At 38.6% G+C, this 27947-nt stretch overlaps 1 long non-coding RNA gene across 1 annotated transcript; it reads left to right on the top strand.

The window, feature by feature from the left end:
* The first annotated feature begins 6235 nt into the window (after positions 1-6235).
* On the top strand, positions 6236-9701 carry LOC129051558 (uncharacterized). Its single transcript, XR_008515928.2, has 3 exons — positions 6236-6602; positions 7623-7706; positions 9496-9701. It is a non-coding gene; the product is annotated as an uncharacterized LOC129051558 (long non-coding RNA).
* Positions 9702-27947: the final 18246 nt, after the last annotated feature.

The following is a 27947-nucleotide window of genomic DNA, read 5'->3' as shown; positions in this document are numbered from 1 at the left end:
TCACTTTATTCAGTTTGGCATTCTTTCCACCTCAATCTCAAAAGCTGTCTTTAAAATTGGGCTGCATACATGGTCCCTGCAATGTGAAGGCTCCATCTAAACTTTTGAGGTTGTCTGTCTACCCAGTCAACCACAGAACTCATCCAAATCTCCTGTGGTTCTCTGTGATTGATCCATACAGGTCATTGCTTAGGCTTTTTGTGTTTCTGCCATAGTTATGAAAGTATACTAAACATTCTAAGATAAAAGGAAATGCAGAATATTCCTGGGTGGTGATTTAACTTTTTGAGTAATTCATGCTTTTTAAAAGCACCCAGGCTGTGCTGTGGTGGGCAACAGTAATTTCTGAAAACCATCTAATGGCTTCCCCACAGTGACTGCAGGGGATTATCCTGGCAGAGAAAGTGATTCATATCAAGGAATCTCATGAAGGAGAGTCTTGGGGTGATGTGATGTTTCAGCTGCAGGAGACAGATAGAGCCATGAGAGGATCTTCACCATAAAAACATGGTACAATCCCTGGATGGAAAGTTCACAGAAATTTGGGGGCTCTAAGATGGCAGCCTCTGGGAGTTTCTTCCTCTCACAGTAAGTTACACCCAGTCTTCAACAATTCATCGCAACTACCTCGTAAGTATTCTTACTAGTTTATGACTATAATGGTGTATGCTCCAGTTAAGCAGATCTTAGCTATGACTCTCTGGATGCCTCTGTCTCTCCAGATCTGGGAGTGGCAGTTTGTCCTGCAACTACAGTCCTCCAATGGGTCCAAAAAAATCCTTGACATTCTGTTTGTCCAGCTATTCTTGTAAGGAAGGAAATGAGGACTTCCTGGCTGTCTACATGCATGAGTTAAAACTGGAAGTCTCTAGAGTTTCCCCCTATGTTTTCTTCTATAAGTTTTATAGTTCAGGTTTTACATTTAAATCTCTGAGTTAATTTTTGTAGATGATGTGAAATATTAATTTTTTTGCCTATAAATATCCAATTGTTTCATACCATATATGAGAAAAAACCCTATCCTTTCCCATTTAGTTTGCTTTTGCACCCTTGTGCAAAACCAGCTGGTCATATATAAAAGTGGCCCTCTGTCCTGTCTTATTGACCTTATGTCTATCTTTAAACCAGTATTATATAGTCTTTATTATTACAGATTTATAATGAGTTTTGAAATCACATAATGTTATTACTCCAAATTTGTCTTTCAAAGTTGTTTTTGGTTGTAGGTACTTTGCATTTGCATAGGAATTTTAGAGTAATTGTGCCAATTTCAACAACAAAAAAGACTGCTGGCATCTCTATTGAGACTGTATTGAATTTAGAGACTAATATGAAAATAATTGACATCTTAACAATACTGAATCTACCTACATATAAACAATGCATACTGCTCCACTTATTTAGATCTTTATTTTCTCATAGCAATATTTTGTGGTTTTCTTTGTATTGGTCTTATTTTGGTCAAACTTATGCCTATTTTATATATTTTGATGCTATTGTAAGTGGAATTTTAAAAAAATTCAGTTTATGATTGTTGCTTGTATATAGAAATGCAGTTGATTTTTATATATTAATTTTTAATCCTGATGCCTTGTTAAATTCACTTATTAGTTCTCATAGCTTTTTCATAGATTTCATTAGATTTTTTTACATGAATAATTATATTTTCTGCCAGTAAAGATAGTTTTATTTTTTTCTTTCAAAATTTGATGCATTTCTTTCTTGCCATATTTCACTGGCTAGAACTTTTAGGACAGTGTTGAATAGAAGTGATAGGGTAGACATCCTTGTCTTCTTCCTAACTTTAGAGAGATACCATTCTATGTTTCACCATTAAGTATGACATTTGCTGTAGGTTTGTTGTAGATGCCCCTCATCAGACTGAGGACGTTTCCTTCTATTCCTCCCGATTCTGGGGCAAAGGTCGCTTATTCTTATACCAGGCTCCTCGGAGGTAACCATGTCTGTGTAGACTCTGGCCAGCCTCAGGTGGCCACAGTCTGAGAGGGTCACACTGCATGCCTTTTGCCTCATGCTTTAGATCTTCCCTGTGGATATGAAGCATGACAGATCATGAACGATTCAAAGTGTGCACAACCTGCAAATTCAAGAAAAATATTCCCATGCAGAACAATCCTTTGACCCTTGAGACAAGTGACAAATACATTCTTCTTTCTCCCTTCCTAGGAAGGACTGTTCTGAGACACAAATGCTTCTGGAGCACTAAGTGGTTCAAGTGTGAGATGCAGTGAAACAATCCATGTTGCCTGGTTCAAAGCAGAGGCCAGCTAGGGAACTGGCTGTCCGCTCATTGCTGCTCCATTCTCATTTTTCCTCACTCCTACTTCCTTTCAATTATACTTTCCAATAAAATACTAGCACATACGTCCTTCCTTCTGGGAAATCCAAGCTAAGAAGTTGTGCAGATGTGAAACCTGAACCTACCGTATTTATTTTCCCAACATGAGAGGAACTTGTTGAAGGATAAAGCCAACCCACAGGTATGGGTGAAGCTGAAGTGATCACAAAGAGAAGGAACTGAGCCCACTGGACAAAGACAATGCTTTGAAACCTGCTCTACTTCTGGATTTGGACATTGTGAAACAATACTATTTTTTATTGTTTAATCCATTATAAAGTTAGATTTTCTGTTAATTGCAGCTGAAAGTTTACTACTTATGCCTTGTTTAATATTTCAGTTGTTATATGTGATTTTTTTCCTTTACTTTTATACTTAAACAGTGGTCTTCTATTGCAAGATTAAGTAAGTCGGTAGTTACCTTTTCTTCCTTGGCATCTCAATGTTTTAAATTAAGATGTTTCATCCATGTGGAATTGTTTTGTGTGCATGGTGTGAGACAAGGATCTAACTTTATCCCCATTCTGAATAATTAAGTGCTGTGTCTGCACAAGCCATTTCTTCATTTTTTATTTCTCCTGATTTGTGACGACATTGTTATAGAATCTCCTCTGCTTATGAACTTAAATAGGAATCAAGCTATGTTCCAGAGCAAGAGTATTTTGACTGCATTTGCCACCAAAGAGTGGCATTAGTGGTCACCTGTGGTAATTTTTATAATATATGTGGTCACTTACTACATATATTTGCTTTTTTCATTGCTAAATTTGAGTTTTCTAACAGCATTAACCCTATTACATCAGATAAACACAGAGCAGTGTGAATATAGTAAGATAATGACAAACAAAAGTAGAGATCATTTTAAAGCAGTTTTAAAAAATAGAACATTACTAACAATTGCAAGCACTCAGAAACTGGTAAATATTGCACACATGTAGAATGAATAGTTCCACAGTCAGAAATGACTCTGATGGCTGGGCATGGTGGCTCATGCCTGTAATCTCAGCACTTTGGGAGCCTGAGATTAGAGGAGTGCTTGAGGCCAGGAGTTTGAGACTAGCCTGGGCAACATACTGAGACCCCATGTCTCCAAAAAAAAAAAAAAAAATTTTAGAAAATTAGCCAGGTGAGGTGGTTCTTCCTACAGTTCCAGCTTGTTGGGAGGCTGGGAGGTGGATAGCTTGAGCCCAGGAGTTGGATGCTGCAGTGAGCTATGATCATACCACTGCACTCCAGCCTGAACCACAGAGCAAGGCCCTGTCTTGAAAGAAAGAAAGAAAAGAAAAGAGAGAAAGAGAGAGAGAAAAGGAGAGAAAGAGAGAGAGAAAGGGAGAGAAAGAGAGAGAGAGAAAGGGAGAGAAAGAGAGAGAGAAAGGGAGAGAAAGGGAGAGAAAGACAGACAGAAAGAGAGAGAAAGAGACAGAAGAAAGAAATAGAGAAAGAAAAAAAGAAAAAGAAAGAAAAGGAAAAGAAAAAAGAAAAAAGAAAGGAAAGAAAAGGCTCAGATGGACAAAAGCAAATTGTGCAACCTAGGAACGTGTCAGACTCCTCTGCAATAAACAATAATCTACACTAACAAAGCTAATGGGAAATATTTCAGATGTGGGCTAAAGAAACATGATCAACATCAGTGGCTTGTTTGGTAAATGTTCTGAGAGGATAGGAGTTTGAGAAAATAAAAGCTCTATATGGTGCGAGTAGGCTGCTGATCCATCCCACTTCAAGGCTCATTCAAATCAGCACATCAAAGTGTGTAGCAAGATAAAAGGTGAGGTTATTTTAACTGCTGAGGGTCTCCAAGCACATACAGAGATGTTCAAGGAGGGAGCGGCCTACCCTGAGAAGTGTTATCAGCCTTCAAGGAACTGACATGGTTTCCTAAAGGATAAGCCATTGCAGGAGGATCAGCAAGAAGCTGAAGGGTGTGCCCGGGTTTAAAGCACTGAAAGACGACCTCTCAATCTGGTTCAGTGGGAATGCACTGGGGGAAGCCAGCGCAAACAGTACCCTCATCATCACTTGGGCTTATGAACAGATGGACCCAGGAACTACATTTCCAAATCTAACTGTTCATAATTCTAATCTATACCAGTCTCTGTTTTTGGCCATTTATACTGTTCTAGTCACCAATCTGTCAAGTCTAGCACCAATACGGTACTGTTTTAATTATTCCCTCATGATTTTTATTTAAAAAAAATTTCTTGGCAATCTGTAGCCTTTATTCTTCCAGATAAATTCTAGAATCACTTCAGATTGAATTAACCTATAAATTACAATCAGAAGAACTGTCATATTTATATGAATTTTCCTATGTACAAATGTAGCATATTTCTCATGTATTAAGTCTTATTTCATGCTTTTCAGACAACAGTGTGATTTTCTTAATGAAACTATAGCACATTTTATACTCTTCTACTTTATATATTTTTTGTTGTTGCTTTATATATTTTTGTATTTATTTTTCAAAAGGACTTGTTTTTTATAATATTTTCTGTTTTTTTGTGAAATATAGGAAAGCTTCTGATGTCTATATATCTTTTCTGTATTATAAAATACTCTCGTTGGCCTTAGGAGTTTTAAAGTCAATTTTTTTACTAATTACTTTTTATCTTTTTCTTTTTTTTTTTTTTTTTTTTTATTATTATTATTATTATACTTTAGGTTTTATGGTACATGTGCACAATGTGCAGGTAAGTTACATATGTATACATGTAATTACTTTTTATCTTTTTCTACGCTCTGGTAAAACATGAGAATTATTTATCTTTTCAAAGTTTGAAATAACACATTTTTCAAATCAGCTGCAGTCTTTAACAAATTCTTTTCAGTTATTTTTTCCTTTTAAATCAATGTTGAAAGGTCTTTTTCAAGAAAACGATCCGTTTCTTTGAATTTATCACTATAGTGTTTTATACAGTATTGTGTTACTTTAAAAGTACTGTGTCTCTTATCCTATCTTTTTTTCCTGATTCAATTTTCCTAAGGTCATTTATTGTGATTATTTCTTCTAATGTACCAAATATTATTTTTAAAAGTCTGTTTGTCTAATTTTCCTGTTTCGTAATTCATTAATTTTTATTTTATACATACTCTTTTACTCTCTTTATTTTTTAGGTTAGTGTGGTAATCCTCTGAAACTTACTTGGCTGCTTAATTACTTTCATTTCTTATTGCTTAATAAACAAAAACATATAATGGTGTGAATTTGCCAATGATTCTCTTTTGGCCATAAATCATATATTTTGATAAATACTCTCTCATTTTAGGAACTTTTTAACCAGTTTGTAATTATACTTTTGATTTCCTCTTAACCCAAGTTTTTAAAGAGAAATTGCACAGGTTAAAAAATAAACTCTTGTTTAATACATATTAATGGGACCTCATTATTTTATTCAAATTATCTTAATCTACTTAATAAAGAGTCGCGCAGATATATTAAAGTAACGTGTTTTTCTGTAAATTTCTTTTTATATTTCTTATGGGTTTCAAATACGTTTTGATGTTATTAATTGGCATATAAATCTATTTCAGAAGACATCATTTATCAATTACAATGACCTTTTATCTTATTTTCTGCAATTTCTTTTCATTTTAGTTTATCTGAAATTAATATTGTCTTTTTTTATGCTTGAATTTGCTTGATTCTGTTACATATGTATCTGGGAATTTTATAAACCGAGAGCCTGCTAAAAGTAGGTTTGGAAGAAATTACATTCCCTCTTGCCATCTTTTATTTGGCCCTCCATGGGGGGTAATTGAAAAGACCACGCGGTGAGCCAGTGTGTGAAACTACCTCCCTCTGTGAGGCCACAGTGCCTGCTCCACCCACACCACCTTCCTGAGGCTTTGTACCTCTGCCACCCTGAGCAGGGAGTGGCACTTGATCCAAAGAGAGCCTCTGAAATGGCTGCACTCAATATCTCAGCAGGTTACCGCACAGAGTGTTGAGTGGGCAACTCAATTATTCCCTCACCTGAAGAAGTTTGAAAGCAAGCCAAAGAGAGTCCTTTTGCAAGAGTGATATACAAAGCCCTGCGGACATACAGACTTCATGTGCAAGTCCTATGGAGGAGAGGAGATGAGAGAGCAATCGGTTGGTGGCATCTGGGGACATTAAACAGTGACATGGACACAGTGATGGCCTGCAGTGGTGAACCAGTGAGGGAACAAGTCCTCTGGTTGGGGAGCTACCTGAGGCTGGAGAGCAGAGTACAGCCAGAACCACAGTGGTGCAGCATACCAGGTCTCCACCCAGTCAGCTGGGACAGTGTCCTGTGCCCCTTCTTCCCTGAATCCCCTTCTCACCCTAGATGACCCAAGAGTGTCTCTGAATAACACATTGCTTCCCATTTTCTATTCATTATGCTTCAGTAAACTTTTTTATTTTCTTATTTTGCTATGCAAAATATATTGTTTGATTTTATATGTCCCAGAGACTTGAAAGGATTATATCATGTTCTGAATTCTTCAGTTCTTCAAAAATATCATTTCACGAAGTTTTAGTTGATATTTCTGTAACTATTAAAATAAAAACATGGAATGGAATCTCTTGAATCCTAAGTTGAACATGGGAAGGAATTTAGCATGGTTTTATTATACTTCCTTGATACCCCTTTTTCCTTTAAAATATAAACTGAGATTTTTTACAAAGTCTGTTAATAAATCACTATTCTTTTCACAATTCTTAACTCATGTTTCAAATTCTGTAACATTGACTTTATTTTTAAGCTACTACATTTACAAGAATTATTCAGTTTTAATTCTATGTTTAAGTGAATTATTTCAATGCTTATTTTCCCATATTTTTTATACTTCAACTTCCACATTTCTTATTATGATTAACAAATACCTGCATAGTCATTTCTAGGTACCAAGAATTTTAAGTACATTAGAATAATAACTCAATCCTCACAACAGCCCTATGAGATGAGTGCTAATATTGTCCCCATCTTACAGATGAACAGAGGCACAGAGATAATAACTTGCTCCAGTCACATGACTAGTTGGCAACAGAGACAGCACTTAAAACCCAGCAGTCAATCAGGCTCCAGGCCCATGTTTTCTTTTCTTTTTTTTTTTTTTTTTCTCTTTTTCAGACAGGGTCTCACACTGTGGCCAAGGCTGGAGTGCAGTGGCACTATCACATCTCACTGCAGCCTCAACCTCCCAGACTCAAGCTATCCTCCCACCTCAGCCTCCTGAGTGGCTGGAACTACAGGTGTGTGCCACCGTACCTGGCTAATTTTTTGTTTATTTTTTATAGAGTCGAGGTCTCACTAGGATGTCCAGGCTGGCCTCGAAATCCTGGGCTCAAGCAATCCAGCCTCTTAAAGTGCAGGAATTACAGGTATGAGCCATTGTGCCCAGCCCATATATATATATATATTTTTTAAAGATCTGCTTTGCTTCCTATCATTTGTAAGTTCTTAATTTTAATTAATCTTTCTATAGGTTGTCAATTTTTTTTTTTAAAAAACAGTACCTTTGTGGTATATTTTCTGGACCCTTATATGCCAAAGAATGGTTTTTACTTTCTTTCATTTATGAAATCCAGATTAATTGTGTTTAAGTTCACCTGGAGAATGTTCTTTAAACAAAAAGAAACTCTGCTATAACCTTGCTGTGTTCTCCTTCGGCATTCAGTGACACTGAGGAAAGGTCTGATGTCAGCTGGATGTTTAGGAGAATTTTTAAAATCTTTATTCTTCTTACAATGTGGCAAAAGCATTATTCACTGAATAACTTTTAGGAAGAACCCTGTGTTTTGTTTTTGTTTTCCTTCTTCAAAAGAGTGCATTAAGAAACTGCCAGAGCTAGAAGGTGAGACACTGAAGGCATGTTCCTATGGCAAAGGAAGCTGGTTTGACTTCCAGCCTGAGGCCATGATGGGAGAGAGAAGAGAAATGGACTGATGGGAGAAAGGGAAGTCAGTGCGATGACAGAAGGCCACATCATGCTCTGCAATGGCCTCTCTGACCTTTCTCAAGCCTCTAAACTCATAGATGCAAACAGATTGTTTGGTGTGCTATGATACAGGATCCATGGAAATTGATGAAGGGCCTGAGTCTGCCATGCAAATTGATAAGGATGGAATGGGCAGTGTCTGGGAAGAGGCTAAAAAGGAAGTAAACTCCCTGGGAATTTTCAGAAGTCTCTTGGGAAGACTTCAGTTTGTCTCAGGCAACAGACTTGGGGATTAAAGACTGTTTACCTGTATCTGTCAGAGACAGGGATTCTCCAGGTGACATTTCCAGCAACCATCTATTTTACAAATTTCTCTGTAGACTTGTAGCAGTATTCTAATGATCAATTTTACTGAGAAAGTGATTAACACCTTCCATCTACATGATCAGATGTTTTCTTCAGCTAAAAAATATTTTATTAAATAATCATGGTAATTAGGAGCACAGGTACTAGAGTCGAATAACTAGGGTATGCATCAAGGATTTCCCATGTCTAAGTTGAAGAACCTTTCACAAATTACTTTGCCTCTTGGTGCCTTGGTTTTCTTATTTGTAGAGATAAAACTTTGCTTCCACTTGTACTGTTCCATGCAGCAGTAATTAGGTGCTTATGATGATGTTTTAGCACAGACCTGGCACAACACAAGGGATTGATAAAAGTTAAATGTTATTATCACTGCATATTTGACTAGTGATTCTATTCCAATTATTCTAGCTCCTTCCTCAGGAATGCCTATAAGTCTTTTGCTATTTCTCTACTCAGAGGCATTTATATCTTTGCTTTCATTTCATATTAATGTAAAACTTCTCAGGTGTTCTCTAAATTACTGGTTTATTATTTTTTTCTTGTTCTTTAATGCCAATAATGTGTGCTTTTACTCTGCTATGTTTTCTTGCATTTTTTAATCTTAGTCATCTCTTATTTCATCTACTTATGTTTTTATTTCATTACTTTCCTTCCTAATATGACTGTCACTCATTTATGTACACTGAATTCTAGTGCTTCTTAAGAATGCAAAACTGTTTTCAAATTTTCGTCTTGTTTCTATATTAAATGGTTTTTCATAGCTGTTCACTTTTCTTATATTTTGATATGCAATTTTACTATTGCTTTAAGTGTTTTATGTGTTTATGGTTTCTAATAATAAACAAATTGCTTCTTCTTCCTGGAAGAGACACGGACCCTAATGTTCTGGTTACCCATGAGCAGGCTGTCTTGTTTACCAGTGGTTCTTCTCTCTACCTTCCTGGGTGTGAGTAGAATCTTGGGTTTGCAGCTGAACATCGGGCTGAAGCATAGGCTGAAGAAGACATTTTTCTGTTATGGAACTTCTCCATCTTCTATAACTTCATCTTTGAAATACATGAAAATCCAGGGGATATCGTGGTACCAGTGTCCTTACTCTGCCTTCATCTAAAAATCTTTACTTTGGCTTACCCTTTCATTTATTCATTCAAAACAAATGGCTATTTAGTAACTATGAATAGCATGTCTACTCTATGCCAAGTACTAGTAATAAACTACTAATAAAATAGATCTGATCTCATCTCTCAGGAAGAACCCACAAATTATCCCACAAATATATAGTTGTGAATTATTGTATACTGTGAGGGGAAAGAGTAATGGAGTGAATATATATTCCAGAACAAAAACAAATCCAATCTTGGACATGATCAAGGAAGACTCCTCTGGCACTGACATTTAATCTGATAATTGAAGGGTGAATGAGAGTTATTCAAAAGAACGGGAGGGAGAGCATTCCAGATGGGGGAAACAGGACATGCAACACACACTGAGGCAGGACTAAAAGAAAATATGTGGCTGGAACACGATGTATAAAAGAGAGGATATAATGCAATGCTTTGGAAAAGTAGCCTAGGCCAGCTCAGGTAGGGCCCTGCCAGCTCTTTTTAAGGACACTGATCTTCAATCTAAAACCAATGAAATGCCACTAACCAGGTTTTAAGCAGTGTAGTGATTGATATGCTAGAATTGGTCTTTAGATGATCAACCTGATTGGAGAGAAGAACATGAATTAGGGTGTCAACCATGGACACAGTTAGACCAGCTAGGGGCTAGTGGAATGCATGTGAGAAGATAGTAGCTTCTACCAGGGTAGTTGAGTAGGAATGGCAGGAAGTGGGCAGAATGGAGAGATTTTATGAAGAGCAACATAACAAAATGTGCTGGAAGAATGGAGACAAAGAAGAGTGAGGAGTCAAGGATGTCCCTTAGGTCCTGGTTTGTGCAGCTTTGCTGGTAGAGTTTTTCATTGAGATAAGTTTAAAAAATAGTTTTGGAAAGAAAAAGCATGAGGTTATTTTTAGTAAGATTGCAATTAGAGGAGCCACGAAGACATCCAAGTAGAAATGTCAAAAGGCAGTTAAAATACAGATCTGGAGCTCAAAATAAAGGTTTGGGCTTAATTTGGGACATGTGTGAGTCTTTGGCAAATGGACCTGTGCTCTGGACATCTTTGAGATCTCCAAGAAAGAGGAATTAACTTGCATAGAGAAGTGGGTTAGGACCGAGCCATGTGGAACTCCACATTCATTGGCTAGGGAAGAGAATAGCCAGCAAATCATATTAGGCAAGAAATGTCCACAATGCAGAGAGAAAATCAGGAGAGGACGTGTGAATGCAGCCACAGGAAGAGGGGGCTTCTGGAAGGAGTAATGGTCAACAACGTCAAATAAGATATTTTGTCACCTTTAGCCTTTCTTTCCTATTTTTCTAGCCAGGCCTGTAAAAAACGTTATTCTGGGGGTTTCCATCTGTGAGTAGCCATAGAAATGGAAGTAGTTGGGAATGGGAGGAAGTGAAGAAAAACATTCAGGCTGGACAATAAGTACTAACTGTGTGGAAATTTTCTATGTGGCGCAAATCCTGTTTCTCAACCAGAGAAAGGGGCTAGGATTGGGGTTAAGATTACACAGACTCTGGAATTAGACCGCCTGGGTTCAAATCCCTCTTCTGCTTCTTCGCTAGCTAAGGAGTCTTGAGCAAGTTTTCTGTGCACAGTTTCTTCATATATAAAATGGAAATATAAATATTACTTATCACATATTGTGGTTGTGAGAATTCAGTGAATCAGCATTTGCAAAGTATTCCTGCTGATGCCTGGTGCTTAGGAACCCTTAGTGATTATTAGCTGTGCTTACAACTTCGAGTGGGCAAGTTCATTCTCTTCCTAGGGGTTGGCAGAGGCAGACAGCCAGTATAGACCTCAGTAGAGCCTCCTTGCCAGTCTGCTCATTGGCATCCTTTTACCTGGTTGCAAGGATATATTCTCTATTCTGTTTCTTCACATGAATTTTACAGGGCAGTAATAGAAGGTTATTAGCCAGAGAATTGTTGTATGGTATAGTTTTAAAATTTTATTTATTTGACCAGATACTTGAAGAAGTAATCAGCCCCTTATAACAGACAGAGCTACTTGTCGAATAGACTGCCAACTAAGGGCTCAGCAAGCTGATAAGACCCTTATGTTTTACTCCCCTGAACAAATAATATAACCCCTTTCAAAAGTATGCTGTCAGCACCCTTTACAACAGGCTCTTCAAGGTTGCTCACCTCACGGCCCAATAATAAGTCAGCACCACAGAATATTCCACAATGTTGTAACCCGTCACAGCGAACAGCTTGTGGTGTGACTTACTGAACCTGAGTCTTATTTTTTTTTTTCTGCCTGTCACCTTAGAAAACAGCTTATTCAAGATCTTAGGCCTGTGGTCCTATTTTCCATGGAACATGATCCATTCATAAGTCACAAAAGTTCAACAGTATGAAGAGTGAAGAGACCCATTCCTTTTTCCCCACCTGCCCAGTTAACACACAAATACCTCAGCATTGCCACATGCAACTAATGGTATTGGCCACACCTGAATCTTCCAGAGGATTTTTTTTTTTTTTAACATTTTCTTACCCTTACATTTCAAATCACTAAATATAGTATGACACTGACATTTTTTTTTTTTACCTTTTTAAAAAAATATCTTGGGGAGCTTTTTAAATTAGTATACAGATAACTCCCTACTTTTTTTAAAGTTGCATATTATTTCACTGTATGGATATATGATGATTTATTTTAAAGGCCCTTATTGACAGACTTCTGGTGTGTTTCCAGTCCTTTGCTACTACAAACAAGGCTGCAATTAACAACCTTATAGGTATATCGTTTTGCACCTGTGCAAGTATATCTGTGGGATACATTCCCAGGACTGGGATTACAGATCAAAGGGTATTTGCATTTGTAATTTTGACAGATATCACCAAATTGCCCTCCATGGGGGTTGTACTCATTTAAATTCCCACCAGCAATGTCTAAAAAGGGTCTGTTTCCCCACAGCCTTGACAACAGGGTGTGTTTGTGATCTTGTGGATTTTTGCCAATCTGATAAGTAAAAAATGGGATTGCAGCGCGATTTTAATTTCCATTTCCCTTATTATGTATGAGCTCATGCATCTTTTCATTTAAGAGCCTTTTGCATTTCCTTTTCTGTTAGCTCTGTTCATATGCATGATCCATCCATCCAGTGGGTTGTTCCTTTTCTCACGTATTTTAAACATGTCCAGTCCTTCTCCTGCCCCCCTGCTACCCTGCCTAATTTTTAATGCACTATCCTAGGATCCAATTCTTGTGTTTTTGGTCAAGACACATTCTTTCCTGAATTCTCTGTTAATAAGCACATGAGCGTGTTTGTGCAGAAGGGTACATGAGACTATTATTAGAAGTGGAACGAAGCAGGGACGGATGGCAATTTAGGACTGACATTCAAACTCTGCCTTTTTTTTAAGCGGTGATTCTGGCAGACTCTCTCCACTTTAGCAGGGTTTCATTTCTTCCCAGTTCTGAGAGAAATGTGCAAATTAGAGAATATGTGTAACCTTGCTAGAGTGGTCCCCCTGGAACAATTATTCTCAAGATAGTAGTTAGGAAAATGGTGGAGCAAAGAATAGAATTTGGGGGAAATTTTCGAGGAGGAATTACTCTTACCACCACCTGTCAGTCACCTGGAAATCCATCGGTAAAGAAGAAAAATGGCCAGGACTCTGTCATCACTGGGGGAAGGCAGAGTGAGTGTCATTCTTAATAGAGATGCTGACATGGTGGGAGAGATCTTCTGTGACATGCTCCCTGCCAGGAAGAAAACTCATTTCCTAGGTGTGCATATCTGATCTGCCTTGTGCTTTAAAATAGAAATGATGAGCCCAGGTCAGGGGCTGCCCTGGGGTGGGAGGGAAACATAATCAATGCAAAAATTGACCTGGTAACATACACTCACATGAGGTAATGGCTTGCTCCATAATACCGTTTAAAGTGAAACTCAGGAAATGGTTTAATATGCGACCACCAATTCAATCAAAATAAAACCAGGCGACTTTGATCTTAATCTAAGCTCTGTCACTTATTAGCTATGTGTCCTGAGACAGGTTGAACTACTTTTGGGCTCAGTTTCCTCTTCCGCAAAATGCAGGGGTGTGTTGCAGCATCTCAGGGCCCTCTTTCAGCTTCATGCATTAGGATTCTCTGTAGCACCACAGCCAGGTTTCTAGCAAACAGAGCCATACATTTCATTTCTAAGCATCTAAAGGAAATTTACTTTTAAATAGTAGTTATCACTAGTGGAAAAATAATTGAAAATTATTTGTGGTCATCCACTCATGCTTCAAGTTCCAAGTCAGGTTCTAAAACCTTCCCAGTTGCCACTGACAACTTATTGGCCTCTTCACTAGCCCATCAGCACCCAAACACCTGGGTTCACAGCATATCTGACTTCTCTCCGGTTATTTTGCTGAGTCATCTTCCAACTTCCATCCAGTAAGTTTTTCCTTTTTTTTTCCCCCCTCTTTTTGTAAAAAGAGAAATTCTCAGGCAATCTCCTTTACTCTTGACACTTTGGCTCTTACTTGCATGATGATGAAAGGAAAAACGTGATTACATTGATACTGGATTTCCATACTTGAGCCAGTACTATGATTAGGCATCCTATATGATGTCTCATTCATGTTATTGTCATTGCTTCTAGATTTAAATGATCAGATGCGGGTTTTCCTTTAGTATTTTGTATTTCTGATCACAGAATCTTAGAGATGGAAGAAACATTAAATACATCCTCCAGCTCCATCTCCCACCCATTTCAAAATGACTTATACAGTATCCCTGACAAAGGGTCATGTAGTTGCTGAATACTACAGCTGACAAGAAACTCACTACTGCACAGGCAGCTAATCACATTGGTATCTTAATAATGGTAGTATGTGACTTCCCATTTTACCCCTTTAAAAGCAGTGTGACATTGACCCATTGTTCTCTATGCCTTTCCTCATCCTAAACTATTAAGAAACTGAAACTCAAAAAGAAGAGTGACTTTCCCTAAAATTATCACTTTCTCCAAATTAGGAGAAAGCACTTGGCAGTTGGTAGTGTCAATTTAGTGTTTATTTAATGGTAAAAGTGCCAGCTACCAGCTGTAATCTTTAGTAGCTGTTTTGTGTTGGGGATGCAATTCCAATTATTACATTTTATGAATTGATTTCCATCAAGGTTGAGACAATCTATGGATGAGTCTGGATTGGAGCACAGAAGTAGGATTTTGTCATAAGCTTTGTTCATAAGACATGACTTCAGGAAATTCACTTCTCTGAGTTTTGGTTTCCTAATAGTATGTAAAATAAAGAGAGAAGACTAGACAATTTCTAAACATCACCTCTCCTCAGCTATAGCTTTTAACGAGGCAAAGACAGTGCTATACAAATAGAAGATACCTAAACCACTGATAAATAAATGAGTGAATTGGATTTTTATGACCCAACAAACATATAAACAAGGTAAATAACCATCCACAAGACATAGGCTCAGGGTTGCCAGAAAGTGTTCAGTTACCACCAATATCCATGAACATTCAGATCAAATATGACTTTCAATCCTTGGTGACTTCTTAGATGACATTTCCATTTTAGGCTCTTCAGTATTTTGTGGTATTAATGATGCTGGCTCATTATAAATTTTATCACACCTGGAAGGGGAGCACTGAATTAACCTTATGAATTACTGGGTTCCTTTCAAGAAATTGTTTTGATGATGGTTGAATGTATTGGTTGGCCTAGGAAAGGGAGTGGGTCACATGAGCTACTGCTAGGTTAGTGCAAGGGTCCCTGTGGGGAGTGCAAAGAGGAGTGAAGTAACTAAGGGAAAAATTATTTGAGTGAAGCCAAATCTTATTTGCATGCTCAGCCCAGGCCAGTTACTGGTTACGACATTGATACACATGGAAGATTATTTTCTGGCACAAATCTGTGTGTGGAGAATTTAGTTGTCTGTGGAAAATAACAACTACCAGAACTCAGGAGAAAAACTGCCTCCCTAAACTTTGTAAGATATCAGTAGTGATTTGCCCCACCGAGGGCTAACAAAAGAAGTTGGGCCTTAGGGAATAATCTGAACACCCAAGAAAGTTTTCCAAAATTGAGAAGATTTGACTGATTCATGACAGAATTTAGCAAAGAATTTCACTACTTAGCTTTCACCACCGTGTCCTAATAAATTGTTGGTTTGGCCCATTGTTTATCTGGTATTACTCATCTGATAAATAAGAAAAATACAACTAGCATGGAGAAGAGGAAGAACGTTGGCCTGAGAATTAGGAGATCAGAGTTCTGGTTCCAGTTCCATGACTCAGGGCTGTCCCTTTTTCATCTGTAAATGAGGGGAGAGATGACTGCTAGTGTTTCTTCCACATTAATAGTCCATACACTTATTTATAAAACAAAAGAATCATATCTACCTAAATTTCACATCTTCAATCCAGAAGTCATTGAACCTATCAGTTGAAAATTTCCATGTAATTCAAGTGGCAAATTCCTTCCAGCCCACATTTCTCTTCAAGATAAACTCTTAATTCTAGACTATATATTTTACTTACCCTCCCTTTGCAAATGGTAGTCACCTTTTAAACATTATACACCTTCCTTTTTCCTCTAAAGATCTCATTTTTTTTCTAAAGGTTTTTATATCCATGAAGCCGTAGGATAAACTAGACTTTTTCTCTAAAATCTCCCCTGACTAGAGTTGTCAGAGAAATGCAGGACACCCACTTACATTTGAATTTCAGATAAACAATAATGTTTTAGTGCAAGTATGTTTCATGAACATATGTGTGATAAAAATTATCTGTTATTTATCTGAAATTCAAATGTTAGTGGCATCCTGTATTTTGATTTGCCAACTCTAACAACCCTATCTTTGACCAGACTTCTCTCTTCTTTTCCCCAGATCCTATAGATCTCTGTTTGAGTCATTCCATGTGTACTTACATTATTCTTCATCATTTTGAGTGTCTGTGTCTGTCTGATTTCCCTAACTAGATTAGAAATTCTGTGAGACACACAACTGGGTGTTACACATTTTGCATCTTCTCCTACCCCCAATGGCACCTTTTATCATTTTGTAATTGGTAGATTCCTGTGGGACTCCTTCACAACTGATGGACTTGCTCCCAGTTATCAAAACACGGGCCGCCTCTTCCTCAAGCAGACTCAGACAACATAATCATGTGTCACATTTGCCTAGACCCACAGGAAAATAGGATGAGACTCAATGAAAATTAACACTGGGTCCAGAGAAGTTGATCAGTGTTACCAGCAACAATGCAAAATAGAACGTAATCTATTTCTAGTGAATTAAAAAGTTCTATGAGGTCATTGCAGAACTGCATTTTTGGCTAGACAATTTTGTCCTAGCTACCCTTTAACCTACAATTTCTGTCTTGCAGGACACTGAACCAACCTCCTCACATATATGAAATGTCTTGTAAGGTCCTGAGTTCCTTTTTGTGTCCATGTGCAAACATTCAAGGTTGTATATCCCTTCTGCCACCAACCTACCTTCCTCCTCTAAATAAAGTTCTTTACTTTAACTTCCTTTCAAAAACTGAATCTATTTTTTTCCCTTTTGAGTCTTACCTCCTTCATTACTCAACATTTCTCAACACACCTTGAACCTTTGCCTGCCCTTCTGCTTCTGTCTCCAATGCTCCTCACCTCTGCCTCTCCAAATCCTACCCATTCATAGAGTCACTGGTCTGTGAAGTTGTAGAGCAAAAGGAGCCCTAGGAATCTGGTCTAACTACGAAGAATGATGAACCTCAGGTCTATGCAACAATGCTCGGGAGCAGAGTGACTGAGCCACGACTCAAAAGTGACCCCAAAGTCTTTTATTTGTTCCCTTTCCATGTTGCTTCTTCAAGAATCATCTTTAGCTACCATATCATCTCTTTCTGAAAGATTTTACTCATCATTGCAGCCAGAAATTTTTTCTCTGTCTCTTCTAACCTCAGGTGGCATTTTGGTTGTAGCCCTCTTGAGATACTTAGTTATTTTTAGGTTGTGTTTTTGTTATTGGCCAGGTTCTGAGAGAAAGCTATTCCCTGCACTAAGAGCAAGGATACTGGTGGTCCCTGGGGTACTGTTTTTCTAATGTCCTGATGGTGCAACTGGAAAGAATAATGAGTAGATGGTATTGCCCAACATCTAGATAATATGACTAAGGCTTGAGTAAGCAAGGGCTATGACTATCCTTAACATTCTGGGCAGTGTTTAGGGTAAAGAAGCCACTGTGGGAAAAGGGAGCAGGGTTTTCTGGATGATTCCAGGGTTACAGATTAAGTATGGTGGAGAAGAAATGGTCTTGGGCAGAATGTCATCATATCTCATTATATTCAACCTAAGCCCAGGATAACTTGTCATAAAGAGAGATACACAAAATGCAAAAACCTAATGTAACTCTGACTCTGTGATTAGAGCCTTATCCAAAAGCTCTGGAGGTAACACCAGTGGAAGCAACCTTAGAAGAGGAATGAGTTGGCAAGAGGCAGGAAAGCACTGAGTAAGAGCTGGCAGTGTCAGTGTCAGCATCAGATCAGTTATAGAGTGAGCTGTGTAAGTGCACATGCGGCAGCCTCAGGTCTCAATGTCAGAATGAACTGGCTCACCAAAGAGCATCAAGAAAAATTCCATACAACAGCAGATCACACTTAGTCAAATTTCAGAAAAAATTATACTTCATATGGGAAGTTTTGCATCAACAATCTACCTTGTGGCTATTAATTGACTTTAAAAAACATGACTTTTTATCAACATCATTTTCTTTCCAATTTTTTCCCCAATGTTGAAACAAGAGGAGTGTATTTAGAGTCAACAACCACACATGGCTAATCTCTCAGTGAGTCAAACTCTCAAATCCTTGCTTTCAATGGTTGTGTATCTAGTCAACAAACAACCAAGGGATGGCTCCTATGTGTCAGGCATGGAGCCAGGCCCCATATGCAGCAGAAAATGAAACAGGCATGACCCCTGTCATCATTGAATTTGGTCTCATGATGCAAAACCATAAAACACCCTTTATGCACCATTTGACACAAGAATTAAAATATCCAAAAAGTTTTAATATATAGAGCGCAGGAGATTTTATAATGAAAACTCTTTTTTTTTTCATTTTTAGGAATGTTTCATTAGATGTGAGCATCATGTTCAAGGCACTGAGTGCTTCAGAAAAAAAAAAGTTCCTTTTCCACCAAAACAATGCCCTGATTTGAGTGCTTCATCAAAAGAGAAAGATTTCTCATGATAAACCATATTCTAAGCACTTATATCACAATATAGTAAATTTTCAAAAGTCACTTTTGCCAAGATATAAAGGCTCATGTACATAAATTCTATGCTTCAAATATAAGCATATTTCAAAAATATTATTAAACACTATTATTTACTGAGTGCTGCTTATATGCCTCCTATTCTCACTCTTTTTTGTGGTTGAATTTAATCAACACACAACTCTAAGGAATAGGCATGACTCATTATTTTCATTTTACACTTGAGGAAACTGAGGCACTCAGTGTTTTACATATATAAAAACGAGTATGAGGTTCAGCCAAAATTCAAATACTGAACGTCTGGCTTCAAAGCCCACATGGTACTCACCATAAATAGAAATTTCATACTAGAAATCATATTGTTTTCTTACCCTCAGGAGCAATTTAGGAAATAAATTAAAAACTTTAAAGTGGTGATTTAAAGCAACTCACCGTTTTGCCAGTTATGTGTTACCTTAAGAGAAAAGTGCAAGAAATGAGAAAGATAAAGCTTGATAAGGATGACACTATCATGAATCACATGAAAAGAAAAGAGGATTATTTAGCATATTGAATATGAAGTCGTAGATTCAGGGCAACATCAAGATGGATGAACTCCCCCCACCAAGCTGTTTAACAAAGTGGCTCTCTGTCGAGCTGGCCATGCCGAGTAGTAGCAGATCTGCAATGATGCCTCTACCAAGCTCAAAATTATACAAATGGTGAAGCAGCAGGAAAGCACATAGAAGAGGGCTACACAGAAGATACGAGCTCCAGTCAGGTCATGACACAAAGCCACAGAATTTAACTGGGAAATGAGCAATGCTTATGTGTCCAGCATTGTCTCAATTGGTTTCCCATGCAGAGAGCTCAAAGAACATCCTATCTGATATGAACCAGGCAACAACTGAGAACAAGGACCAGCCAAAGTCATCAGAAGGGTAGCACAGTTGCTGCTAGCAGGTAGGTGGATTACATGGGATGCTTGAGTGAAAGGTGAGACTCAGAGGCAGCTGGTCTAAGTTCCCAAGTTTCAATGGGGAGTTCCCAAGCCAGAAACCACCCATTGATTGTTCATGCCCAGACATCCATATCCTGGGAAGCAGAGATTACAGATTTATTTATAAACATGTCTCACCGTCTCTATAAAAGCCTTGATAAGGAAAACCACACAACTTAAGTTGGTTTGTAGACCTGATGCTTCACACACTGAGTGCAATAATTGTTTGTCAGTTCTGTTGCATATGTGCTTTCTTGTTTGAGTTTATAGGAGGAAAATATTAGCCCCCAAATGCTTGGTTTGCCATCCTTTTTGTTGTGGTCAGTTGTTGTTGAGAGATGTGCTTAATGGCTTGTGGTAAAGATCTGACATCCAGGGCTGCCCCGAGGCTTAATGTTGACTCAACTGAACATAAAAATCAACAAGAATAGTGATATCACTCAGTAGTATATGGTGTGTAGTAAAAAACAAACTGTCAATATGTTTGAAAGTCATTACGTCCCACACTGTCAACATAAAATATATCAAGAGGCTGATTGAGGCAATAACCTCTCTTTATAGAGCACTAGGAAGCAGAGATAAGGATGTTCTCTGAGCAGTTGTCACAATGCAGGGCCAGAAGTTGCTAGCTGACTTTTCCCCCATTGACCATAACATCTCCCTAGGAATCCCGAAGGGCAGCTCCAGGTTCCTGACAGTAGCCTAATTCACCACATCAAGAGAGTTATGAGGCCTGACCAGAGAGCCACTGAACCTCACAGTCAGCCAGGCTGGTGCTGCCCTCTTGCCAAACCAACTCAGGGACAGGGGCAAGGCTTGAGGCCTCGGTGGAACAGGATAAGTAACCACATCTAGTTTAGGGGGCATGAGAGTAACATTTAATGATCTTGCATTGGGAGTGAGTTTTGGTATTGGGAGCCCCCTCTGTATTTGCTGCTTCATTCTTCCCCGTTGTTACGAGATGTTGGCATTGCTATTTCTGCAGCAACTATGGCACATATGGGACTTACGTGAACTGCTCCGATGCCACAAGTCTGGTGAGTCCTGAGACTGGAATTTGGCCTCAGTCTGTGGATATCAGAGCAGATCAGCATCTTTACTGGGTCCAGCCAATTAAACTCAGAATGGAATCTGAGTCAAGGCCAAGAAAGATCTTGAGGACAATGTGCCTATGTTGTGCAATGTTTGTGTTATATCACATTTTAAAATACAGTTTATGAAAAGAAAGAAAACAATTATAAAAGACCTGAGCACACACTGTGAGTCAGATCACAAGTCCTATTACCATCCTATCCTGGAGAACCTTATCCTCAGACATGAGCACTGTTGCAAGTTTGACATTCTTGAGAGCAGGTTCCAATGCTGGTGAGAGGAATCCACCCAAGCTGGAACTGTCATGCCAAATTCACTTTTAGATTAATTTGTACAGTATTTTAAACTTCTTAGGAAAGGTCACTAGAGACCTCCCAAAACATATATTCTCTCCTGCTTGAAGAAACACATGGAGTTAGTCTGACAACTCATTTATCTTGACTCCCACGATAATGTTTAGATGCTTCCTAGACATGTCTATCATCAAATGCTCTGTGTTCCAGAAGAAATTTTTCCAGCTGACCTAAATCATGACTGTAGACAGTAACTGTTCAACACACTTTGTGGTTTCAGGAATTTGGAGGTTGGTGTGCTCAGGAGCAAACCCTTTGATGGTCTATCACACCCTCCATGCAACTCACTAACGGAAGTCAGTTTCCCTCTCAAATTCCCAGATGTGGCTCAGTCCTGTTTTACCTCTTGAATCTTCCTGAAAATAGAGCAGAGACAGAATGAGAAACACCTAGACGCAGAGAGGAAGGATGAGCCAGTGTTGAAACAATCCTGCTGATGAGCGTTCTGTAAGACTTTCAACCCTTTCCTTTACAGTTGGTTCCCATTTTAATTCTCTTTACAAAAATGTATTCCCAAGTGGCTTGGCATAAAATACTAATTCTTCAGGTGCAGGCTTCCCTGCACATACTGTCTACATGTTTTATCTCCACTATGCATCTGCTTGGTTCCCTCTGGCTTTGAGTTCTATCCCTGTGTATGCGTGCTGCTGCTGCTGAGGAGGGACATGAAGAGAGAAGTGAAAATCTGATTGGTCCTCAGTTTGCAACTTCTCACAAAAGTGATGGGGTGAGAGCATGGGTCAGGGAGGAAGAAAGGGGTTTGTGTGTGCAATGTATAGGCTGGACAGAACTCCAGAAGCCTCTATCCAACCCAATTTCATAAGGGATGCTGGCAATTGGTTGTGTCCACCAGGGCCTCAGCAGCTTGTCTCAAAAGTTAGGCAAGATTATTCTTTACTTGAAAGCACTAAGAGAGATTGTTTATAAAACATGACGATTTAAGCCAAAAGAATGATTAAAATGAACTATTAATGATAACTATGTATTTCATTACAAAATAACATTTATGAATAGTTAGCTATAATGTACAGTGGCATTCTAATATCATCTCCTAATTTTGCCTCATAAAGAGATATGCTGGTTGTTCTCACTCATAAGTGGGAGTTAAACAATGAGAACACATGGACACAGGGAGGGGAACATCACACAACAGGGTCTGTTGGGGCGGTGGAGAGTTAGGGGAGGGATAGCATTAGGAGAAATACCTAATGTAGATGACGGGTTGATGGGTGCAGCAAACTACCATGGCACGTGTATACCTATGTAACAAACCTGCACGTTCTGCACATGTATCCCAGAACATAAAGTATAATAAAAAAAAAAAAGAAAAACAGACATGTTAGTAACTTTTTCCTAAGGTCACCAACAACATTATTGTTTATTTTGTATCAGACAGCAATGCTCCTTCTCCTACATCCCATTTCTGCTGATTCATCACAGTCTTTCCTCACTGGACTGATTGTTTTCCATTCCAGGGCTCTTATTAATAATTTTAATTTCTTCCATCTGCAGATGCCCAAACTTCAATGGGAGCTTATGCTTCTGGAGGGAATGCTGACTTTCCTTCCTCTGTTGTGGAAAAGGCTAGCTGCCTGGTCTTCTAATTCTAGAAATGACTTTGATGTGCCTGCAGTTCTCTTCCACTCCAGCTTTAGCATTCTGCCCTGCCTATATTCTCTCTGCTGAACTTTTTCTCTCCTCTTCACTGTGATGAAGTCAGGGACAGACTTCCTAATTGTCCTAATTTGGAACAGAGCTCAGGCCATAAAGCATCCTCCCTGAAGCAATCGATGGAGCAAGCATCTTCATCTCATCACATCCAATATTATGAGCTAAATAACAATAGAATCATAAGATTTCCTCAAGCCACGTTAGTGTTAATAATGGCTTCCCTAAATATATTTTGTTAAAACATTTCAGCATTTTCTAATTATTTTCACACATATTTCATTGCTTAAATGTACTAAACTAGTCAGGACCCATATTCTCATTTTGCAAATAAGAAAATGAAGTCTCAGAGAGGTGCACTATGTGTTTAAGTTCAAAACTGGTGTCAGAAACACAAGAATTATTGTCTTCTAAAACTTAGTTCATGATTCTTCTTGCTAGATGTGCTTATGGAAAACTATTGTGTGCAATGACTTCTGGCAAATAAAATCAGTTGGCCCAGGGGAAACAGGCTATTTAAAGGAGTCCCACTGTGAATCATTTTGTGAAGTAAACATTCTCTAATGCATCCATTTTACAAATCTGGATTTTCAAAAATGTGTATCTGCTGAAAGTGGGGTACCTGTGAACCTCCACGTTTCAGACATTAAATCATCCTTCACGTCCCTTCTGATTAGAGGTGGCTGTAAGCTGGCTGAGTCTGTGACGTGTATAAACGGCAGCAGCAGAGGGGCAGATAGAGCCTCCGACAGACACTTGAGCAAGTCTAGTTCGTGGATTTGGCCATTGATCAGCTGCTTTCTATTATCTGCCAGTAAATGATTCCTTCCAGGTCTGAAGGGCTGAAGAGCTTGGCCCAGGTCAGCACATAGTTTCTGTTCACTACCTCTTTGCTTGACCCTGTCTTACCTTCCTCTGTTTCCTGACTTCCTGGTACCACCACTCCCAATTCCAATGGGGGATTTTGCTATAAATACGAACCCTTGATCATACTTTCCCCTTCTACATTTTTGTCTAATCCTTTCCCCAACCTTGTTTCTTCTGATCCTGCTAGTTGCAGGGTCCTCAGCTCAAATAGATTCTCAGCCCTGGATGTATATTAAACTAATCTGGGGAGCTTTCACAATTTTTCCAACACTGGGGCTCCATGATCAAAATTCCAACTTAATTGGTCTGGTATGGGGCTTGAATGCAATGTTTTCTGTTGTTTGATTTGTATGCTATGTAGGTGAATTTAACATACAACAAAGTGGAAGACTTATGATATACTTGATGGCCTGACATTGACCCTGACTCCTGATTATCAAATGGTCCTTGCATTGGGTTGAATTGTGTCTCCCAAACTTCATATGGTGAAGGTCTAACCCCCTCAGAATGTGACCTTATTTGGAGATAAGGTCTTCACAGAGATCATCAAATTAAAATGAAGTCATTAGGGTAGGCCTTAATCTAGTATGATTGGCATTCTTAAAAACAGGAGAAATTTGGAGACAGACCCATATGCAGAGAGAATGCCAATGTGAATATGAAGAAAGCCATCTATAAGCCAAAGGGAGGAGCCTACAACAGATCCCTCCCTCACAGCCCTCAGAAAGAACTAACTTTGCTTATACCTTGATTTTAGAGCTCTGGCCTCCAGAACTCTGAAACAACAATTTTCTGTTGTTTAAGCCAGCCAGTTTGTGATACTGTTTTACAGGAGCCCTAGCAAACAAACATTTCCCTTAAGACCTCATTGCAGTTGCCCTGATCCTGGAGCACAGCTGGAGTGACCAATTTGTTTCAGTTTGCCTAGGGCATTCCTGGTTTTAGCAATGAACATTCTAGGTAACAGGAACCTGTTTAATTCTAGGGAAACCAGGAGAGTTGATTACCCTAAACAAAGCGTAATAATTATGTGTATAGGTTGCAGTACCAGACAACCTAGGTTTAAAATCCATCTCTGCTCATTCTTGGTTATGTTGCTTTCAGCCTCAGCTCCTATAGCTGCAAAACGACCTATCTTGTAGTGACATTGTGTGGATAACACGGACCAATGTGTGTAAAACTCATAGAACATTTCCTGGTACAGCATGAGTACGCAATAATATTTAGTAAGTTAATATTTTATATACAATTAAAATCAGAAAATAGTCATACAAATATATTTCCTTTTGTGATAGTAAGATAGTTAAATGGCCTTGCTTTAAATGCTGAATGTAGTCAAAGTTACTTGACTTCCATTCACTCATTCCAATCCTGCTTTTTCTTCATGTATGACTGTAGTATGGTCTTGGCATTTCTCAGTACTTCTGCTCTTTCTTACATGATGCATATTTACCACAAGACTGGCTCTAGAAATCAAAACAAACAGGAAAAGGAATTGTCTTAACCATTCGGTATTTTTTTTCCCATCTCCTTGCAATACCATGAGAGAAACCACCCATGGGCAACAGGTAACAGGCATGACCTGGTCTGACAGTGAAACTTCTAACCAGTCAGAACCAAAAAGGTTCACTCTAGAAAGAAGGCAGGCTTGCAAATGAGGAAGTGTCAGTTCTCTGAGGACAGATAGAGGTCAGGAAGAGAATTAACAGAGGAATGTTACTGAGGTAGAATTGCTCAGGAAGCAAAGGCATCGCTGGGCAGCTATGGAGGGTTGGGGTTAGTTCAGACAGAGGGAGCTGCACCAGTAAAGACAGGAAGATATGAAACTGCCTGGCATGTTAGGAGACTGGAAGTAGAAGATCACTCATAAAGGGAAGAAGAGAAGTCATGTTTCTACATTCTGGCTTCTCTGGAGTGTAGGAACATGTAGGGAAACAGCAAGAGATGAATTCAACCAATCCTAACTTTTCCCTCTTTGGCATAAGGCTAAATCACATAATCAACACTTTGTGAGAACTGCCTCCAAAACCAGATTTTTAATTCACTGAGGATAGGGCAGTAATTTTTACTTTTAAAAAATCCTCCTAGTAAAATTTTGGTATAAGTCACTTACTAGTAAAAATAGTTAATTATGTCAATAACTCTTTCAAGATGGACAGATGTTGAACACATATATTCTGAAATTATTGTATTTGGAATCTGTGTGTTACCTTGTAGAATTTATTGTGCCAACCCCCTTTCACCACCCTTCCCACCCTTAGGCTTATCTGGAATCTGAATCTGTCCAAACCTGCCTCACTATATTCCAGCTACAACTCCAAATTGACTTCTGTGGGCCCTGGTAGAATATAAAACTAGGGCTTTGGGGAAAAAGGTCATATTTAGAATAAAGGTTGCACGGTGTTCACATCTAAAGCCATTTTTATAATCTTCCTTATTTTAGTTGTCTCTTTATTGCTTGATTTTTAATTTTACTTTCATTCCTAGCAATTTTTGACTGTCTTTGATTTCTCTTTTCTGGACCTCTTTGCTTTTCTCCATATTAACTGGTCCCTGATCTGAACTTACAGATTTTTCTGGATGTGTAGTCATCACTAAAGCCTTTCTATTCAAAAGGTATCAGGGATTCTTGCCCCTGGCTATGCATGAGAGTAACATGTGAATCACACGTGCAGTTTGTTGCATAGCCTCTGCCCAGGAAATTTTAATTCAGTAGAAATAGAAGGAGTACAGGTACCTGTAAAACAAACAAAATACCAAACAAAAAACATCGAAAAGGAGCAGAAGAAAACCCACAAATCATTCTCATGTGCAGGCTGGGATGAGAAGCATTTAATTGGACATAATATCTTAATTTCCATAGGCCTGCCATTTTCTATTGCTGCATAAATCCCAAATTGTATTGCTCATCACAATGTAACAAACAGAAAGACAGACGAGTCCATATGTCCGCAGGTACCAGTTATGGGACCACTACAAATTCACTATTCTTGCAAATTTTAGTGCAGAGACAACAACTGTAAGGAGAGAAGATGCAAACATCTTCTATTTCTATCTGGTCCACTAATAATACCTTGAATAAATATTAGGAGATTTAGGGGTAAGAGGAGGGTCAGAACATAACCTTAATAACATAAAACCTGTTTGGAAAACCAGGTAAATTTTTAGTCTTGTGAGTTATTGTAAGCATCATTGAACATAAACATTCTTAGAAATCAGATGCTTTCAATGAAATCTTGAGATTCAAAGCTGTAGGCTTTTAGAAAAGAAAAACTGAAGGGTGGTTTGGTTATCATGATGCCTTCAGTGGGGAAAATGGTCCAAGCATGAGAAGCCATGGTGACCTTCACTAAGCACAGCTCATCTCTTCTGCTGCCACTTCCCCTTGGTATGGCTCTTTAATCTTCGAAGTGTGCTGACATTGTTCATTATCCCAGACACCAACAATATTCAATCGGTTTCTACAGGGATGTCCATTTTATGAAGCTGAATGTGAATGAAAGACCTTGGTGTAAGTGGTGCACTTATCAAACCAAGACTTTACCATGTTATTCATTAGGCAAATGAATTAACGTCAGGCCTCCTTATCTATTGGGCCATCAAGGGACAGGCCAGATCCTTGACAGGATTCTTTTATGAACAGTTATTTGTGTGAGAGAGAAGATCTTAGGGAAAGCCTGAAGGGAAGTGCCAATGAATTAGAGTATTTTCTGCAGAGCAGATGCTCTATGAACAGGGAAGGAAAGCTGCATTGTAAGACTTAATATTTCATGTGCTGCCTTGACATCTTTGAGCCTCATAGGACCACAGGGCCCTAACTGTGAGTTCCTCTGCTTTCTCCAGAGATGTCCCCAACCCAGCAGAAAGGCTTCCCACCTGGCTAGTTCTACTATCAACTAGACAAGCTGCACCCCAACCAGTCCTTAACCTAATGGGTTTCACCTCCCTTCCAGCCAGCAGTTATGCAAACAAGCTAATCACATCCTCCTGTGGGAACCAGGGGTCACCTTACC

Source organism: Pongo abelii, chromosome 17, assembly GCF_028885655.2.
Source record: "Pongo abelii isolate AG06213 chromosome 17, NHGRI_mPonAbe1-v2.0_pri, whole genome shotgun sequence".
NCBI classification, from domain to species: domain Eukaryota; kingdom Metazoa; phylum Chordata; class Mammalia; order Primates; family Hominidae; genus Pongo; species Pongo abelii.
This window is presented reverse-complemented; position numbering and strand designations above follow the sequence as displayed.